We start from the raw sequence: 12,283 nt of genomic DNA on the forward strand, positions 1-12,283 counted from the left end.
TAAAGTGAATATTTTCTTTGTAAGTCACCAATTAATTATTACTTGCACCGAATAAAAAAACGTTTATCTCATTAAGTATATTCACACACGTAAATATATGCATTCCTGAATATTCTATGTAGTGAAATTTTATATAATAATTACATCATCAGAGTTTAAAAATGAGCAGTAAAAGCAGGAAAAGATGAGAGCATGAGTGACTGAGTTTCAGGTAATCTTATTAACTGTCATGCTGCTTTAATGTTAAAAAGTATTATTTTTAAAAATTTTAGCATAGTTGGTTTTCTTAATTTTTCACGGTATATTTGTTTATATATACATTGTTCTAGTAATCATATTTTAAAATATTGCCACTTTAGTCCTTTAAACATGCTTGATGTTTTCAGAAATAACAGCGGCGGTTTTGTTAGACACGTGGCACTTCAAACTGCAACAGACCAGAGCTCAGCTGGATTTTAAAAAATATACTTAAGTTAAGGGGCCGCCTTACTGGGCACACATACGGTCTGCAGAGCTTCAGAAGGAAAAAAAACCACGCTTTTTTAAAACTGCTAAGTATATCAGGATGGTGTCTGCTCATGAAAAGCTTTTAAGGATACACTCAGGGCAAGGCCCCCACATGGCCGGTGCTACCGTTGCTATGGCAACGGGGCCCATGGGTCTAGGGGGCCTGCGAAGGAAAGAAAAAAAAACTTAAAACAAAAAAGTAGACAATTTTAAATAAATCATAGAAAGCAATTAAACAGTAAGGCCTAAATTTAGTTACCGATGAAATATTACGCCAGAGTAATATTATTCGGAATATGCTGTGCGTACAGAACGTGTCTGAATCTACAACTGTGAGTAACAAAACCACCACCAATTGACGTGACACCATGTTGACAGTGCAGGACACTTACACTCATTTATTTGCCATTATTAAAAATCAATTTACGTTGACAATCGAAACACTGACTTAAAACTAGTTTTAATATGTTTTAAAAATAATTGTGAAAAGGTTAAAACAAAATATATAATTAAAACAATGGTACATAAAGGGAAAAAAACATTTTTTACCTCTGTTAGAAAAAAAAGGGGGGGGGGATCATGACTTCTAGCAACGGGGCCCACAGAATGATGTGGGGGGTCTGACTCAGGGCGGATGAATAATTATGTTTCCGTGTTTCGTTTTCCGAAGAATGAAAACTAGCTAAAACGCGTGTTTTTAGAATAGTTTTTTTAGATATTAAACATTAAGCACTTAAGGGACTCTCACAGCACCTTCATCTTCATTTCTCCGCCATATGATGTTACGGTAACCGCTCAGATCTCACAGTTTCCCTGTGCACGACGAGAAGACTCGCGCTTAGAGGCGACACCGCGATAGAAGCACCAGCGAGCTTCGCACTTATCATTCCGACTCACTAGAACAAATACGCCCATGAAAAGGCAGGCCCCATTAAGCGGCGTGGCAATATTCAACGACACAATTCATGTGTATGGCCCAAAGCAGGAAACAATCCCAGCAATTGCCTGGAATTATTCCGGGATTTCCGGGTCAAGTAGCACCCTAAGGCCCGGACTACAATGGCACGGAAACGTAATAAACGGCAACCAATGTGATCGCATTACAAGGTTACGAAATATTAATTTAATTAAAAAATATATATGCTTCGAAATTATAACACTGGCAAAATTCACACAAATAATAAAAATAAATTAAAAAAGTAATAATAGAACACTAGATATACTTGTATTTGAAAGTATTTTACGTATTTATAGCGTAAACAAACATGGCCACCACCACAGCCAAGTACTCGGCTTCTATTGGTCGCACGTAGACGGAAGAGCTAATCCGTACGGATCCGTCTCCGCCTGCGTGCCGTTTTGGAAACTGTGTTCCATGATATACGTCTCCGTCTCCGTGAAGTGGCAGAACTCGCCTAACGCACGGCATACTTTAAGGTTCACACCTGCACTTACACCTAACTCCCTCGGACAACTGATCCCGTTCAGAGCATTAAATCATATTAGGAGATTGGATGGTTCTTGTACATGCCCATGCTGGACATGGGTTCCAAGTAACCGGGGAACAGATAAGCTGTTTCCGATCGCGGGCATGGTGATGACATCTTGAGCGACTGCGTCGAGAGGTTGAGGAAACCCATCCCGACTTCGGCCCCATCATCATTATAGACGGAAACATTGTGATATCTACATTATTCGAAAGGCAGGTAGCACAATCTCAACACCCGGTTGGTTCCAAAAATAATAAACTTCAAACAATTTTCAAAGAACCTAGCCTTACTGTTAAGCTAAATAAAAAAAATAAAAAAATTGAAATAGCAGACAACTTATCGAGTCGAAGTGGGAATTTCGTAAAACAAAAATAAACTTTCGCTATCATGATCCAACAAAGTTTATTTTCCCAAATATTTGTTTAAGAAAATGCAATAAAATGCATAAGCTCCAAAGAATATAGCTTCAAACATCTGCCATCCCGCCGTGAACCCCCAGGCCTCCAGAACGCCCCTGGGACCCCTCGGTCACCCCAGTTGCTCGTGATCCAGTCGAGGCTCATCCACCCTCTACTAGCTCAGCAGGCTAGTACCCGAGCTTAAGTAGCTCAACACTTCCACTCGTGGAGCGGGGACTCCTCTGAGCCGTGCGTCAGGAATGCCAACGACGCGGTCCGCCGGGAATGCCGGACTCGGCGCTCGGATTCCGCCGCGACCCCGAGTCTTCGCCGGCAGTTGGGCGAGTTATGGAGACGGAGCGCGAATTCCAGAGCCGATTACCCTTCCGATAATCCGAGCCCACAGACAAGAGGGCAGGCACAACTATGCGCCCGATAATTATACATCCAAGTACTTTGGAAGCCAATGAAGGACGCCTTCGTGACATATCTGCCGTTACTGTTACGCCAGTCTAAAAGTTGACATATTTTATGCGTACTATCAACACTAAATTTGTTTACAAATAATGATAACAACGAAATGACACAAAATTTGTTATCTCTTGACAAATCCTGATTTTACCATTATAAAATATAACATTAATTTTTTTATAAACCTCCAGTACTTCAAAATTATTTATTTATGGAAGTAAACTGTTGGAAATTACAGTAAATTCGCGGATTTTTTTTACGAAGAAGTTACCTCAAATAAACGAAGAGTTCTTAGTAATTTAAAATAACCGAATCTTCGTAAAAAAAACTACGCCGTATTTCGACACACGTAGGCAGTAGAAGAATTAACCCATAGAATTAACTTTTTTTTAATGTTTTGTTAATATGCCAAGAAAATCTTTTGGATTCACTTTATAAATAAGTAAACCCAGGGTCCGTAAATTTAAGACGATGTTCATAAATTTATGAAGATCCCTGGATAATTTGTAACCTAACCAGCGTTCTTCGTAAATTGAAGTTGAAAATCTTTTAACAGTGCAGCTCAGCGTACGAAATCACCTCGCGTCGCATATTCCAAACTCACGAGCCAACTTTCAAAACTCCTCAGCTACAGAATGGCCAGGTGTTTTTTCCTGTGGGAACACGGTGGAACGACCCAAGGCCCTCGGAGAGCTAGGCACTTGGTCAGAATGTCCAGCGGCGGGAGTGTGAACTGGTTCGCCAGGCAGTTGTGGTCCCATGGGAGGACAATGGGAGTGATCGCACACTCCACATACCTAGTACCATGGGCGTAAATCACTGGGGGGGAGGGGTCACTGAGGGAACCCGCTTGCGCTTGCGAATCGTGACTGTGAAACGGAATTGATAAATGTAAACGCCAAAACTTATATTTTCGCCCCTGCCTAATATAAAAAAAATTATAACACGTTAAAATAGTCCGATTAATAGCGAGATAGTTATTCCAAAAACACCCAAAACCTTCCGATCCCCGACTTAAAAAAAAAAATACTCTGAATCCGCTTCTATTGGATAACAGCGCTCAGCCTTATAGGAGCCAGCGCGATTTCGAAACTTCTTATGTCGTTCAATATTTATTGGCCGTGTTTTTTCACGAAAATATTTATTTTTTTCAGACCAGAAGTTTTATAACTTTGCGGCATTGTCCGGTGTATCGTGGTTGGGTGGGTTTGTTCCTGCTGCACGGTGAGCGCACCAACCACAGCCACCCAGAGCTGAAGCACACGTTTTTGGCCCCGGCCACACGGGGGCAACGGCTTCTCTTGCGGACGGGGACAATCGCTAGAGACCGGAAAAATTCGCGGATTCCTTTCGAGACAGGCTGGAATCCAAACTCGTTTAGCTTAATGCTGCGTCGGTGATTGGCCCGCAATTTACCTGAAGGACTTGAGCCAATGGCAAACACTCAACAAAAGAAGTATCGAGTCATAAGAATCGCAGTAAAACAGGTGTCCCGAGTCGGCAACCAACGACCAGGTGATGGTTGCCCGAGTACATCGAGAATCGTGGAGTCCATCCTAGTGGACAATGAAACAGCGAATTTTTCCAGTCCCTAAGCGTGCCTTAACTGCAGTACAGTGAGCGACCACAGTGTGAGCCGTGGTTCGCCCACACAGCCCGGGAGGCGCCTGCGGACAGGCTCCTTGGCGGGTCGCGACCTCCGACCCCCCGGCCCCGGATGTCGTCAGGCCCATCATCTCATCTGCGCCGCCTCGCGGGGTCTTTCTGCGCCTCTGGCCTCGCGCGCCGTGTGACGTCGCAGCTCCTGGCGGGATCTACTTCGTGAATGGGACGAAGTCGCGTGGTTAGTTTGTAAAGTGACTTAACCTAACCTAACGTAACCTAACCTAAACTAATCAGTCAGAAAAATCCTGAACGGCTGCCCATCCAAGGGGCAACAATTCAGACAACCTTTCAAAAACACTACTGTCAGAAAAATCCTGATGGGCTGCCCTTCCAAGAGGAAAGTTTTCAGGATTATTTAAACACTTAAAGAAACAACAAGTTTTCAGAAATTTGATCGGCTGCCCTTCCAGTCGCTGTACAAACAAAGCATTGCCAGAAAAAATCCTGAAGGGCTGACCTTCCAAGGGGCAACAATTCAGCTCCCCCCTTAAAAACCAAAATTCAAAAGTACAAAAGAAAATTTACAGTTTTACCTAATTAAGGAATTATAACAAGATGGGCAATATTTTAATAAAATTCCTTGTCGAAAATCAGATCCAAAGCCAACGTTTGGTATCTAACTATTTTTTTTTTTTTTTTTTTTTTTTTCGCTTTTATCGGAGCCGTTTCATTACATACCGTAGTTGAAAATGTCGCTCTACGAATCGAAAGATCGGATAGTCGACGTAGCTGCTCCGGAAACGAATGACACGCGGCGGGCGCAGAAACTGCATGTGATTTGCGTCCAGAAATGTAGTTTAAGACACAATTTTCTTGTATTTATCACGCTCAGCATTATTTTAAAGAATTATACGTTAAATTTCGAGTTCGAATTTCGTACTATAGGTAAGTGTATTTGCAACTTGAAAACAAGTGAATTTGCTCGAAGTTAGATGTTACACATCTCTGAAGAGTACTAAAATAATAGCTCACATTTTTTTAAATTCTTTTACTTTCTTTCCAGGAAATACACAAAAAAAATTCCATGAAGGTCTTCGTGAAGTTAACTTGTAACTAAAGATGTAAGATTTCTTGACAAATATTTTTGGGAAATTTTTCCTACCAATTATACTTTCACTGAAACGTACTAATAATTTTTAACGCCTTATTTTTAAACAAAAAAATAATAAATATACTTTTTTCCTTTATCCCCGAATGACTCACTTCACATGTAATAATTGCATAGGACCCATCATACTATCTACAACCTGGAGGAAAAAAAACTGTTCTTTAAACATCACCTACTAACCTGCAGAAAATAAATGATTGTATAACGTACACAAACCTGACGTAATTTATGTTGATAATGGATGAAAAGTAACATTTTCAGAATAAATATGTGGTAATATTTTTCCATAAAACTTTCCGAGCACAAAATTTCCTCGGGAAATTTTCCAATTCACATTTCTACTTGCAACTACTAGACATATAGAAACATACTTCTAGTGGCTCACCTTGACGTAAGTACTGAAACAACGTTAGAGTTCTTGTCTGAACTTGTCAGAAATAGCGAATACTTTGCAGCGTACATCTGGGGACAAAATTGGCAACAAAGCATTATATGGAACAAGAGTGTACGCAGAATTACAATGGGAAAAAAAAAGGGGGGGGGGAGAGAATAGAATAAAACCGCTGTTTGCTTTCATATACTTTCCGTTTGTTGTTGGGAATAATAGATTGGCCCGGGGGTTAAGCCCCTCCCCTACTGCGTAATTCCTAGATTATATAGAATACCTATTTAGTAAATCATTCGTAGTAATTGCCTCTAAACAAAAATAATGAAAATAATGATACGGAAATGCAATATACAACAAGCTGCAATACCGATTTTTTTTTTAAATTTGTCTAACTCGAACAGTAATAATAATTATAATAATGTATAACCCTGAATAAACTGCTGCATACAACAACAACAAAAAAATAATGATTTCAGTTTTTAGTGAAAAATTCACGAGTTTTATTTTTAGGTTATGTCATTATCTAGTCTACAAGACAATCGCATTTTCGACGGTGTTCATACATATAAAATTTGATATTACCTATAAGTAATGCTTATTCACACTACCGTTAGAAACTCATGCACTCTGAGCACGTAAGTGGCTGTTATAAATAGTTTTACGAGTTAGAAACTGAAATTGCCTGTCACCACATCAGGCACGAGAAAGCGCGTTCAAACGGTAGCGTAGCCGCTCCTCGGCACAGCAGCTCGGCGCCGCTTTGACACGCCTGTTGGCAGCACTGCGCCCGCAACGCCGCGGGACTGCCACGTTCCGCGCAGGCAGTCGGGCGAGGAGGTTGGCAACACGCGCGTCGCGCTCCGAGCCCGCCGTGTTCTCTTTGTGGTCCGCACGCTCCGGCCGTCTCGCTTCCTCCGAGGCGACGCCAAAGCCAACCTTCCTGCCCGCGCCGGGGGCGGTGGGACGTTGCTTTGTCGCTCGTCTGGGCACACGTCCAGACCAGTTGTGTTAAAACTTTATAGCATGTAGCATTGTTTGCGTGTTTCGTGATTGGCTGGGCACATATCTGTCATCTTAGCCATCCAATGCGGAATCACGCGCGTCCTGAATGTCCCGGCCAAACAGGGCCACGTACAAGTCCGCCAATCACAAAGAAACAATTACTGCAGTATAATAAGTAGAGTCCCGGACATTTCGCGGATTTCTCTGGCCTCAGGATAGAATTCGAAGTTATAGGTGTGCTCGACCCATGTTTACTTTCCCATTGGTTGATTTCTTAGCGAGAACATTTTTATCCTTGTTATTTGGCACTACCTGATTCGCTTACTTCTCTCCTAGCTGGACATCGTTGGCTCACGGTCGTAGAGGGGCGTGTCCAGATAACTGCGGTCCAATCATGAACACAGTGCGACAGTGTGGAGGTTTGCATTCTAGCTTGCGACTAAATTAATGCGCGAAAATTTCGTGGCTCTAATAATAAGCGATCGGATTATCACACGTGCCTCTAGGTTTCACTTGTTAAAATATCTATAAACTGTATCCCACGAACGAGTGCATTTTTTTTTTTCTGACGGGTTAATTTATCGGGTTAATAAATCGGAATGCTTTATGCAACACCAAAGACGCATACTAAAATAAGAGGGAGACGGCAGAGGAGGCAAGGCCGCACAACAACCGTATTTTAAAAATGTACAAAGAACACGTACAGACACGGCATCGTTGCAATTTTATTACATGTAGGGATCGCGACACCTAAGGTATTTTTTGACGTGACAACGTCTAATAAATCGATGAACGCCGGCTGCACGCACAAAACGTGTCCCACTACGGATGTCCCACTACGGATGTGTCCTATTTGCTCATTGTACGCATGCGTGGCATCTCTCTTTATGCTCATCGTACGCATGCGTGGCATCTATCTTCCACTCGATTGGAACAACCATCTGTTTTACTTTTCAATCATATTTTCGTCGTTTGAATTATTAATATTATGTAATTTAACGATCTTCCACCGAATTTCAGCACAATCGGTACGATTATTTAAAAGTAATGTTGAATATTCAAATACGTTTTGGTGTTTTACAGTTACACATAATAATTCAAATTACACCCGGGATCTTTTGCACAATGTTTTAAAAAATATTGTAACACATTATAAATAAGTTTGGTGTATTTGGGATGCGTATTTGTTATAAAATCGTGTTATAAAAACGAAATAATATTATTCCCCTACTGTGAACAAAATTTTTATAAATATACAAAACATCTGAAACTGTCGTTTTCCAAGTATGGCCTCGTGGCCGTGTGGCGAGCATAGGAAACTTCCGATCCAAAGGTTGTCGGTTTGAATCCCGGGAGCTGCGAAATTTTTTTTGTACTTGTAAAAATAAATATGGCGCACGCAACATTTAAAAAGTAATAAATGTATTTGAATTAATGAATGCAAATAAAAGTAAATTTATTAATTAAATTGTACATTTCATTTCACTCCTTTGTATCCATACAAAATAGTGATAATTCAATAAAAATGATTCAATTTTATTCATAAAAGTATGCAGAGGCAGATTTTATCATACAAAAGATAGAAAAATTTAAAAAAAAATTTCTTCCTCAAAGAATATAATATTTATAACGCCGAAATGGTTTGGTTGCAAAAACCTATTACGGCTCAGTCTCAGGCCGAATATGATATTTCCTTTTCTTCTGGATCAATCATTTCATCAATGTTTTGTTATGACGTTGTCACGTTAAACTATCGTATGTAAACCGACTTTACAGACAACCATTTTTTAATTTAAACCTCTGAAAGCTTTGAAAAAATAGGTTGGCTAGCATGATTAAAGTAAAAGTGTGTTATTGGAGTAAAATACAAGCCAGTAGAAAGTAATTAAAGTTTGAAACCAGTGCACGCCCGGTTTTTCCTCAACTGCGCTTTAAACTGGGCCAACAGGAACAGAATGTTTCAGCACGCGCTGTTTCCTGGTGCAGGACGAATTTCGGGGGTTAATTTAGATCCCGAAATCCAGATCGCAGAGAGCAGTTCTTGTTTGGGGGGTTGGAATGTATCGCCCGGACCGGCGCGGCGCGAGTGTAACTAAGAGACATGGCCCGCGGGTTCACGGAGGAAAAACCGCGCGCTTCCACTCGGTCGCTTGTGCGCGCTGTTCCCTCCTCAACTGCCATGCATCATCAGTGTTTTGTGCTGTTCGCTCCGCGGTGCCGGGGGGAGTTATTTGTTGCCAATTTTCCGGCAGGAGGTCGCCAAATATTTTCACAGATCATAAACGTGATGTATGTACCTCGTTGTGGCCAGAAAGACGGGGCGGGAGAGAGAACAAGATAATAACACACATTATTGATCCTCGGAATACGCAGTTGTTATTAACCGTTAACAATTCTGCTTCGTGTAAAAAATTATGATTTCATATCATAATGCGTATGACAAAAATAAACTTCAATTCGTATTATCAGATCATTTTTAGACAGTACTTAGAAACACTACAGTGACAGAACACGCTTAGTAAATAAATAATTGCGTAAAAAGATAAATAAATATTCGTTCAACTATTGTTCCTGAACAAAATGCAAATTTAAAGAAAAAATGAACTAGAAAATTGCTAATTTATATAACGTTGTTGTGAGGTAAAACAAGTAGAGTTAAATCTGAATGAATAGTAAAACTTATGAAAATTCTTTCACTTGCGTAATTTGAAGCTTAAATACACAAAACCCTAAATAGATATTAGTGAACTGTTATAAATTTTCACATACTACTTACGAAGAACGCAGGTTATAAATTATCCAGGGATTTTCGTTAATTTTACGGGGTTAAGCCTACAGTAAGAACATTCATGTTTTGTCCAAGTGTGTGTTTACTTGGAAGTCGAAATACGGCGTAGTTTATATGGAGATTTAGTTATTTGAAATTATGTACGACTCTTCGTTTGAGTTAAATTCTTCGTTGAAAAGACCTTCATTTACTTTAATTTCTAACAGTGTGAAGAGGCGGCACTTGGACATGCAGACCTAAGAGTTAACTTATGTAACTACTGGAGTATGGAGAAAGTAGCAATGCTTTTCAAAAGAAGAAACCAATATAAAATAAATTTTATTGTTATTATTATATTACGTTCACAACATACTATCTTCCAAATACCTCAAGTGTTCAAACAAAATGAATGTGATTACCTAATGATATGTCGGGAAATAATGTTCCCTATATACAGGTAGTAACTTATCAACATACACAAAAGTTTGTTATGCAAAATGTGAAAGAAAAAATAAAAATACAACAAATAGTCTAGAGTGAGCTTTCAAATAAAAGTTTTCAAAAATATTTTAGAAAATACTTATAACTACGCAACAAATTCCTAAATTAGCGTTTTGAATGAGTAATTTAAATGTGAGACAATTTGGTTGAGAAAAACATTCTCCTTCAGTAGTACATTAAAAGGCTCTGTCTTATTATTTATTGACCACGGTGTTAAGTTAAAATTTTTTACAAATGATTTATTTACATGTAAAAAAATACTGCAGCCTTGGTGAAGTGCAAAAGTTTTTAAGTGTGAGGTGGCAAGATGCATTTTGAGGTATGCCACAGGCAATGACGTTGCTGAATACAGTCGGGCGTACCTACGGGTGGCGGAGAAGAATTAGTGTAGCGTAGAGACTGGAAAAATTCGCGGTTTAAATGACCTCTAGGATAGACTCCACGATCCTCTATGTACTAGGACAAATTGCACCTGCTTATTGGATACTGACTCGTGACACGCGTTAGCTGGGATGCTTGTGATTTGATACTTCTTACGTTGAAAGTTTTTCATTGCCTTGGAGTCCTTTAGGTAAACTGGGGTCCAATCACTGACTGTGACTCAGCATGAAGGTGTACGAGTTTGGAGTCTAGCCTATTGCGCAATGAATCCGCGAATTTTTCTGGTCTCTAGCGTAGCGCAACCGACGGACGGACAGACAATGGACGGATGCAACGCACCATTGTGAATCCAGCCATTCTCGCCGCTAGGTATACTTCGGCCGCGAGCCAAGATAAACAGTTCCTTGGGCGGAAAAAAAAAAATTGGAACTGTAAGTCGATCACGCGAGACTTTAAACTCGATATAAACATGACTGCGTTCCGTTAATCGCGGTCATCAGTAGCGAAGTGGTCCGTGTACCTCGCTTAAAACTCCAGGTTCCTTCACTTACGGAAATTACAGTATATTTAACGGACTTTCAAAGAAGAATTCACCTCAAAAAACGAAGAGTTCTTCTGTAATTTCTGATAACTGAATCTTCGTAGAAATATAACCGTGTTATGACTTACGAGTTTTGTTTTGCGAGTAAAAAAAAAAACACATGGAATAAATCTAAGTTTTTGCAGGAGTATGTTAACAATAATATGATTTTTTTTATAATATGCCAAGATTGCTTTTCTATATTCATATTTAAAGTAGTGAACTTAGTACCTGTAACTTAGTACCGGTAACGTTACAAAGATCCCTGGATAATTTGTAACCAGCGTTTTTCGTAAATTTAAGGTGAAAATTTTTAAAAAGTTTGTCACGGAAAATTTTTTTTTAGTTTGTCAAACAATTTTTTTATCAATAGTTAATTCTTCACTTGTTTATAAAGAAAACCTTCCAGCACGAACCAATCTTCCAAACCAGATTCTGTCCTCTCAAATCCATTCAAACAAGAAGTAACTTATTTCAGTGGGTCAAAACTTTGACCGACATCGATGGCGACGAGTCTCGATAGCTCGATTCTGATCGTGGCGACCGCAGATGAAGTCGCGGCGTGCAAGGCCGCAACACGCCAGCAGGTGGTTCCGTTATCACCTTCCGCAGCGCCATATTTCTGCCATTAATTTCCCGATCACTTTGAGACACGTGCACCAGGCTGCGACTGGGGTCAATGAGGGTGTTGGTTGGTGGTTTGTGTGCTTGTGTGTGTGTGGGGGGGGGGGATGAGGTCCCAGAACAGAGTAGTGTATGTCGAAAATATGGACTCCCTGAAATTACATCCACCCAACAACTGGACGCCTGCTCTGCACTGAAGAAACAGACCGTCAAAACACATTTCTTCATATCAGATCCCGCCAAATATTTTGTGGCGAAAGAAAATTAATTAAGTTGCGTCCAGTAAAAGCCTTATTAAAGACAGCAAATGGTTTTTGTAGCTTTTTAGTGGTTTCTTCAAGACTACATAATATGTTTTCCGTCAGGGGTGTATGTATATGTGTATATATACACACATATAT

At 40.0% G+C, this 12,283-nt stretch overlaps 1 protein-coding gene across 2 annotated transcripts in view; it reads right to left on the bottom strand.

Moving 5' to 3' along the window:
• Window positions 1-12,283, bottom strand: part of LOC134533220 (cadherin-87A) — a 328,672-nt gene that overhangs the window by 237,916 nt on the left and 78,473 nt on the right. The gene's annotated exons all lie outside the window — the stretch shown is intronic.

This window comes from Bacillus rossius, chromosome 6 (assembly GCF_032445375.1).
Source record: "Bacillus rossius redtenbacheri isolate Brsri chromosome 6, Brsri_v3, whole genome shotgun sequence".
Classification (NCBI taxonomy): domain Eukaryota; kingdom Metazoa; phylum Arthropoda; class Insecta; order Phasmatodea; family Bacillidae; genus Bacillus; species Bacillus rossius.